Genomic DNA, 9,273 nt, shown 5'->3' with positions numbered 1-9,273 from the left:
GATAGGGAACCCAAGGTTGAGTAGGGATAGTGTTGATGTGTTGTGAGGTTGTTAACCATTGTCATAGGGCAACATTGGTACTGTTTAATGAGAAACTATTTTGTTCTGTAAACCTTCATCTAAAGTGAGAACAGCAGCACAAATGGAAGAGCGTAGTCGATGTCCCTGAACTGTGCATGTAGAAATTTTTGAAATGGTGTATCTTTGGCTATGTATATTTTCACAAAAAAAAAAAAAAAAGATTGAGAAGGGAGAGGGTTGACATGTCATGGGGTTGTTAACCAATGTTATAAAACAATATGTGTACTACTGTTTCATGAGAAACTATTTGTTCCGTAAACCTACACCTGAAGTACAATAAAAAAAAATTTAAAAAGAAGACTGAAAATTAAAAAAAAAAAAAATCCAAGTTCATCACTTACAAGTTCTACCTTCCACCAAATATTTGAACATAATTCAGACAAGTTATTTGCCATTGCGTAAAAACATCGCCCTTCTTCCATTGTCCAATCACGTGTTTATCATTTCCTTTTAAAGCCTCATCAGAAGCACATTTAATGTATGGCTTTCCTCACTTCCTTCTGAGCCCTCACCAGAACTATCTTTGATGTCCATAATTCTACCAACGTCTCTTCAAGGCAATTTAGGCTTTCACTATTAAAAAAAACCACCAAACCTATTGCCGTCAAGTTGATTCTGACTCATAGCGACCCTACAGGACAGAGTAGAACTGCCCCATAGAGTTTCCAAGGAGCGCCTGCCGACCTTTGGGTTAGTAGCCAAACTCTTAACCACTCCGGCCAAAACAAAACTTTCACTATTAGGCACCTTAAAACCCTTCCAGCCTATACCTATCACCCACTTCCAAAACCACTTCCACATTTTAGGTATCTGTTAGAGCTGTACCCCACTTCTGGTATCAAATTCTGTTTTAGTTATCTAGTGCTGTTATAACATAAATAACACAAGTGGATGGCTTTAACAAACAGAAATTTATTTTCTCATAGTTTCAGAGGCTAGAAGTCTGAATTCAGGGCACTGCCTCTAGGGGAAGGCTTTCTCTGTTGTTCTGGGGGATGGTCCTTGTCTCTTTGGTTTCTGTTTCCTGGTTCTTGGAGATCTCCATGTGGCTTGGCATCTATCTTCCCCCATCTCTGCTTGCTTAATCTGCTCCTTTTATATCTAGTAAGAAATTGACTAAAGACACATCCCATACTAATCCTGCCCCATTAACATAACAAAGACAACCCACTGCCAAATGGGATTATAACCATAGACATACAGGTTATGATTTACAACATATATTTTTTTGGGGGGGGGGACACAATTCAATCCATAATGCAGCAAAAGAAAACTAATGTACAACTTATTGCCTCACATCCCATGTACTAGCCATGGAGAACTACTAGTAGTGCCCCAAATTTAATATGCTATTTTATACTTTCATATATTTATAAATATTTTTCTTTTTGAATTAAATGCCCTTTCCTAGTTTTTTCTATCTGGAAAAGTCCCGTTCATACTTCAATATCCAGTTCAAGCTTCTACTATTCTATTAAGACTTCATGCCCACATGAGCTGATCTTAGATCCTTTTTGTTACCTTATATTTTTATCTGGAAATGCCCTAATTTCACCATCATATTTGAGAGACAGTTTTGCTGGATATATAATTCTTGGCTGGCAGTTTTTTTTTTTTCCTTCAAGGCTTTATAAATGTCATCCCATTGCCTTCTTGCCTGCATGGTTTCTGCTGAGTAGTCCGAGCTTACTCTTATTGACTCTCCTTCTTAGATGACTTTTCCTTTATCCCTAGCCGCTCTTAAAATTCTTTATCTTTGGTTTTGGCAAGTTTGATTATAATATGTCTTGGTGACTTTCTTTTGGGATCTAACTTACGTGGGGTTCAATGAGCATCCTGGATAGATACCTTCTCATCTTTCACGATATCAGGGAAGTTTTCTGCCAACAAATCTTCAACAATTCTCTCTGTATTTTCTGTTATCCACCCCCACCCCCCCCCGCCCACCTGTTCTGGTACTCCAATCACTCGTAGGTTATTCCTCTTGATAGAGTCCCACATAATTCTTAGGGTTTCTTCATTTTTTCAATCCTTTTATCTGATTTTTCCTCAAATAAGCTGGTGTCAAGTGCTTTATCTTCAGTCTCACTAATTCTGACTTCCATTGCCTCAATTCTGCTCCTATGACTTTCTATTGTCTAATTCTGAAATTTTATTGTTAATCTTCTGGATTTCTGATTGCTGTCTCTCTATGGATTCTTGAAGCCTGTTAAATTTGTCATTATGCTCTTCTCTAATCTTCTTAATTTCCTCTACTGCATGTTCTGCATTTTGATTAATTTCCTTCCTAATTTCTTGAAGAGTTCTGTATATTAATCTTTTGTATTCTGCCTCTGGTAATTCCAAGAAATTTTCCTCCTCTGGAAAATTTCTAGATTCTTTATTCTGGGAGCTTGCTGAAGCCATCATGGATTGCCTCTTTATGTGATTTGATATTGACTGTTGTCTCCGAGCCATCAATAAGTTATTATATTTATTTATTTTGTTTGCTTACTGTGTCCTAGCTACTTCTTTTGTTTTGATATACCCAAATAGGCTGCTCATATCAGCTAGTTTGATTATTGGCACCTTTGAAGCTCTAACGTCCTGTCACCAGGTGGTTAGATTTGTTACTAGGTATGTGAGCTCAGGAGTCCACCCACTCTTCCTGTATGGATTCAGCTCAGGTGCCTAGGTAGATAGGCACCGGGTGTGTGGTGTAGGCTCTCACCTACAATCCTAGACAGGCATGGGTGATTGGTGTAGGCACAGGCATCTGGCTGCAGCAGGGGGACACACTCGGAGCAAGGCAGGGGGTTGACGGGCACCCCCAAGTGTCCAGGAGGAAGGCATGTCCCTGTTCCCTACAGCACGTAGATGCGTAGGTTTTGCAGCCAGACTATGAGCACCCAATGCTGTTGGCTTTAAGGACTGGGGGGTACCTCTTATTCTTGGGCCCCTATCACAGGTGGCTAGGTGGCGTGGGTAGCGCCATCAGTCCTCAGGCCACTGATGTGGGTAGGTGAAGACCCTCCTTAATGGGCAGAGCAGTGTCAAATGTCAAGAACCTGCCACTTCACAGCTGAAAGAGTTGAAGTTAGACTTCAGGTATATACCCTGTTGTACTGTGGTAATAAGGGCGTACACTGTTGACATGGGCCCACACAAGTCTATGCAGGGGGAAAGGCACTCAGAGTCTGTGGATCCCTCATGCCTCTGCCTAGGGAAAGAAGCTGTGCCTACCATGGGTTCCTGGCTTAGGGGAGCCGGCAATTTATTTTTTCCCCTGTTTGTTAATTTGTTCACTCTCCAAGGCCAGGAGAATGGCTCAGTGCATGCGACAGATCCTACTTCCAGCCCAGGGAACTCAGCAATTGCTGAAGCCGGTCCAGGACCCAGTGCAGAGCAGGGAGCGGGGAGGTAAATGGGAGAGAGGTTTTTCCCTAAGAGGGGTGTTTTTGATCTGCGCAGTAGGCCGTATGCAAGTACTTATCTTTTGCTGATCCAGGGCTACTTCTCACTGGTTCTTGGTGGCCAAGTAGACTCTCTGCTGCTGGGTTTCTCCTGGTGTGGCAACTGTGCCTCCCAAGCACTGCTGCTTGCCTGCCTCACCGCTCACCCATGAGCTGATCAGGCCTGAAAGGCTCAGGCTCTCGCCAGGTCAGGTCTGGCAACTCCTCGTTGCTTCTGAACCATCTCTCCCTCCCCTTGCCACTCAATCTGGTTCTTCAACTTTGCCTTTGATGTTCAGGGCTCCTAGGCTGTCATATATAATCGATTCACTTGTTTTTTCGGGTCTTTGTTGTAAGAGGGTCCACCAGAAGCATCTGACTACTCCGCCATCTTGGCCCCGCCTCTACCTTATATTTTTTAAACTCTATCCTAACACCTATCACACTGTATTGCATTTGGCTGTTTGCATACCTTACTCACTTATCAGTTCCATGAGGTCAAGGAATATAATTCATTTTTTTATTGCTAACATGGCCTAAATTGATGCCTGGCTTAGAGACTCAATAAATTTTTTTAAATGAATGGGTTTAAATTTGGTTGTTGCATTGATTCTTCTTAGTGATTTGTAGCCAGTTACTTCCCAAATATATTACCATATTTGTTTTGCCATTTGTAGTAAATGTATTCTTCTGAGACTTGAGAGTATGTATTTGGGAGTGGGAATGTGATAAACAGACATAGAGAATGAACCTGACCTCCTCTACTGTACTTCCTTCATGATTTTACGTATTAATCATATCTTCTCTTTCAGCCTTTGATTTTTCCTTCTAAAGAGATCTTATCTTCTTTTTCACGTTTCCCAGCTACTCCTATTAGAATCCAGAGTTCTAATTCCTAATAATACACGGGGTTGCTATGAGGCAAAATCGACCCAACAGCACCTAACAACAACAACAATAATATAAAGAAGGTTACAGGCCTAAATGTGTTCTTCTCCTAGCTTTTGGTTTTCATGACCTTCAAGTCCTTGATAATTTTTCACTGCCTACTTGATTTCTTGTCTTACAGCCTTCTTTAACTGACAGGGCATTCGAGTTAGGTGGCTTCAAAGCACTTTAAAAAGTTGACTTAAAAATAAGGAGTCCCTGGGTGGTGTAAATGGTTAACGTGTGCTCAGCTGCTAAGCAAAAGGTTGGAGGTTCAAGTCCACCCACAGATGCTTTGCAAGAATGGGCTGGCGATACTTATTTTAAAATCTACCATTTACAAAATGACCTTAGGGACATCTCATACGATTGTTCTTCCTTCCCTCAAATCCTGTTTCATTTACTAAGTTAGGAAAAAACCAAAAGGTTATAAAAGAAAAACTCCCCAAATGTAACTTACTTCCTTTAGAATTCAACTAAGAACGCTCAGATGTTGAAAACATCAAGTACCTCTGAAGATTGGGTTTGGGGTGGGACTTGAAAGAGGTTTGGTGGAAAGCCTAGTAGGAAACTGTTCGAGACACCCCCATCCCTCCCTTAATCTTTAGCCAGGTATTCCAGAAAAGAAGAATTGTGAGTAATGTAATGAGACATTACACCTGAAAACCAAGGGTCAAGATCTCATTGACTACACTGTAGTGGGAACAGTGTTGGTGAAACCAGGTAATTCACCTGCAACACAGGCATGTCTGGACAAAACAGGAAAAAGTAATAAATTTGAGAGAGAATTTAAAGCCTGTTCATAACAAACTAATTTAATACTTAAAAGCAGTCTAAAGAGGGATCAGTGGGCTGCACAGGAGTTGAACAAAACAAAAGAAACTAAGGAGTGGGAATGTAAGTAGTTCTCACTTGGAACAGAAACAAAGAAAATGGTTCTTACTATTTGGTTCACAAAGGTTCCATGAAAAAGAATGCTCCAAGAGTAATTAAGTATATACATGGTGGAAGAAAAGGGCTCAACAGAAGAAATCTACACAAGAACTCTGAAAAGGACGAAATAGCATTGGTCCCACAAAGCAGGAAAGAAAACAGAGATCTCAGAAAAAAAACAGAGCAAAGAAATTAGTTGTGATATCTTACTGACTCTTGTCTGATTTACATTTTCGGTGACAACCTGACCCCTGAAAAATTTAGCTGCATTCTTATAACTATTTATACTTTCACTTTAGCTCTGTCCAATTGTAGTTCAGGGTCTGTCTTAACATCTCTACCAGTAGTTCTCAACTATGATTGCCTCCCGATCCCATCCCTAATGTTTTTTTATTTACTAATTGGGAGGGGCCTGAGCTTTGGTATTTTTTCAAAAGCTCCCTAGGTGATTCTAAAGAACAGCCAGAGTTGACTAGCAGCAGCTGCCAGTTCCCCCATTTTGAATTTTTCTCTCTACTCTAGAACCTAGCACAACAGGGAAACAATATTTTAAAACTTAGCTCCTTTTAGATGAGTTCTGAAAGAGATCTGTGTTGCGTGCCATTGAGTTGATTCAGACTCACAGAGTCCTTATCTCCAATGCTCAGGGGTGAATGTTTTTATATCAACATTCTAATGGCATGTAAAGACTTTTAAACATCCACTATAATACATGTAGTAGATGCCACAAGGTTTGTTTCTTGGCAGAATGTGACAGCTAAAAATATTCCATTTGCTTTTAAAGGCCAGATCACAGGCCAAAAGAAAAACACACACATTATGGGCAATCATGAATTTTTAAAAACAGTTACAAAAGGCTCCGCTTCCAAAAAGCTGCTATTATGATGATTATTACATAAAGCTAATGCTGAAAAAGATTTCTTTCTTAATCCATCCACACCTGGATTATGACAACCTTGAGATTACTGGCTTCTTGGCTATGAGTTATGCTGTTTCCTCTTTCCTTCTTGGGCCACTCTTGCCTGCAGTAGCTAATTCTCTGGATTCCTGTTACCAGCACCATTGGATTGCCCATGCATAGGTAGGGAAAGGCATTCAAGACCAGCAACAAGAAGTCTCTCTTCTCATTGGTGCTTAGTAAATATTTGTTGAATAAATGAATGAGTGAATGAAGTAAAGGTTAAACTAATTCCTCTTCTTTCCATCCTTTTCTCACCAGGCCTGGTTCTTTTGTCTATATTCAGTAGAAATAATATACATATAGATGTTATCTTTGTATAATACACATTTAAACTCCTGAAAGAACTGTGAATAGATATTTTTCATATATTTTAGGATAGAGGATCAAATTCGTCTTTCTAAATTGAAAGAGCAGATGATTATATCACACAAGGACTCTTACCAATAATCATCATCGCCATTGTAATCATCATCTTGAGGCAACTGGGTCAGGATTTAAGCAAACAACAAAAGGTAGAAATCCAGATTTTCAAAGATGATAGAATAGAGGCAAGTATTCTCACTTTTAAAGATTCACCACAGAATTCCTCTAATCAGCCATTCTAAAACTTGAGTGAGTATGCATCAGAATCACGTGGTAGGGGAGGAGGCTTGCTAAAAAACACACTGCTGTGCCTAGCCTCCAAGTTTTTGACTCAGTAAGTCTGGGGTGAGGGCTCAAGAATTTTCATTTCTAACACATTCCCAGACTACTGCTGTTGCTATTGGTCTGGGGACCATACTTTGAAAACCACTGCTCTAAAGCAAATCTGGGCACAGGCACCAGTAGCACCATCTGGCCTATAGGAAAGCTGGGTCATCCATAAAGTTTCCTTCAAAAATATGATGTCTATCCTCAAAAAGTTAAATGTAGAGACTTCTGGGCAACATGGCACTATAGTCAGAGGCACCACGCCGTCCCTCCGCAGCAAAGATCAGAAAAACTAAGTCAAATAGAGTCACACGTCAATCCTGAAACCCTAACTATCAAACGAAGAGATAAAGAACTCAGCCAAGCACCGAACGGAATAACAAAATAACTGAGAACAGAGGACAAGGAGAAATACATGCAGAGGTCCCCTATCAGCTACTGCAGCACAGATCAGCCGTCTTGGACTCCTATTAGAAATCAGCAAACAGGAGATACGAGAAAGCAGCTTCACGGAGCTTCCAGCAGGAGACAGAACAACCGGTAACATACAATATAGGCCTTCCCACCCCCCACCATTCTTCACCCCAATTTAACCTCCTCTGCTTCCTGCAGCCACAGTCTATTGTCCAGGAAGCATGAGCTTCCCCCCAGCGCCACTTGGATTCCACCCGCCCGGACTGGTCAGCTCCCTGAGTGCCATTTGTTGGCTGCTGGTGTTGCTTTTTTCCGCTTCTTTAGATTTCCTCCTTACCTTTCACCACCTCCCGCTCCTTTCTCTCAAAAACCTGGCTCCATGCACCATCTTTGCTTCTGAAAGGCTGAGAAACACCGCTCAACTGTGAAACTGCTTCCCGGCCCATGCCACCACACTGGTGGGACCTCCGGGCTTTTTTGTTTGTTTGTTTGTTTATTTGCTCTGATTTGTTCTGTTTTGATTTTTTTTTTTTTTGTTTTCTTTTTCTTTTCTTGGCTTGGAAGCCCCTTCTAGCTGGGCAGTACCACGTGGCTTGGAAGCTAGTCCCTTACTCTATGCAGATGCACAGGGACATCCCTGGGGGCATTTCTTTTTTCTTGTTTTTTTTTAATTTCTTTGTTTAGTTTTCTTTGCTCTTTTCCTTTTTGTCTTTCTTCATTTCCAGTTTCTTGATTTATTCACTTTTTTCTTTTACCCTTTTTCTTTTTTAATTTTTATTTTTCCCCATTTCTCAGTCTCTCATCTCTCCACTCCAATAGCAAGCTCCCTTAGCACTCTGTTTTGTTTGTGTGTATGTCTTTGGCTCCTGTTCCTCTCTCCTCTCTCTCATCTTTCCCATACCCATCTTAGCTCCACACATCAAAATCTACCCCCTCCTTCCTGCCTACCTGCACCAAGTGCTGAACATCACACTCCCAAGCAACACAGGCACGGCCTACTGGAACCTGCCCTGCACTGATTCCCAGTCGGCACTGTCAGCCCTGGTACCTGCCACAAAAAACCTATCCCAGCAACTCCCCTTCAGCTGGACCTCCCCTGTTGTACCATACCTGAGTGACTGACCCTGCCCTTTGGAGAAGGAGGTGAAAAGTACTGTGCCCACAGGCAAGCAAACAGGAAAGAATGCACAGCCCACCTGCTCAGACATAACCAAATAAAAAAAAAAAGCAGGATGAAACAAACAAATCTACAATCAATAAATGAGGAAAATAAACACTGAATGCCCCGAAGACAGAAAATATCAAAACATTTACAAAAACAGGACAGGATGGTTCCAGTAGGTGTCCAAAATAAAACACCAGGTGACCTTCTAGTAGAAGAAAAGGTACTACACCTGATTGATAATTCTGAATATTAGAGGTTTGAATTCCCTAAGAGTTCATGCAAAAAACAGAAAAAAATGAGGAAAAAATAGACAAATTCATGGAAAATACAGACAAAAAATGGAAGAATTCAAGAAAATAATACAGGAAGAAAATGCTAAAATAAATTCACAACTAGAAATCATACAAAAACAACAATTAGAAATCCAAAAGATAAACGGCAAGATTTCAGAAATGGACAGTGTCATAGAAGGGATGAGGAGGAGGTTTGAAACAATGGAAGATAGGATCAGTGAAACTGAAGACAAACACTTGGATACAACTCTTTTTGAGGAAAAATCAGAAAAAAGAACAAAGAAAAATGAAGAAACCCTGAGAATTATGTGGGATAGAATCAAAAGCAAAAATCTGCAAGTGATCAGAGTTCCAGAACAGGGGGAGAAAACAGAAAAC

The 9,273-nt window shown here is 40.7% G+C and overlaps 1 protein-coding gene across 1 annotated transcript in view; it reads right to left on the bottom strand.

Annotated features, from left to right (window-relative positions):
- Nucleotides 1-9,273, bottom strand: part of IL1RAPL2 (interleukin 1 receptor accessory protein like 2) — a 1,202,505-nt gene that overhangs the window by 941,901 nt on the left and 251,331 nt on the right. The gene's annotated exons all lie outside the window — the stretch shown is intronic.

This window comes from Trichechus manatus, unplaced genomic scaffold (assembly GCF_000243295.1).
Source record: "Trichechus manatus latirostris isolate Lorelei unplaced genomic scaffold, TriManLat1.0 scaffold00221, whole genome shotgun sequence".
Lineage (NCBI taxonomy): Eukaryota > Metazoa > Chordata > Mammalia > Sirenia > Trichechidae > Trichechus > Trichechus manatus.
Note: the sequence above shows the minus strand (reverse complement) of the source record. Positions and strands in the feature narration are given on the sequence as shown.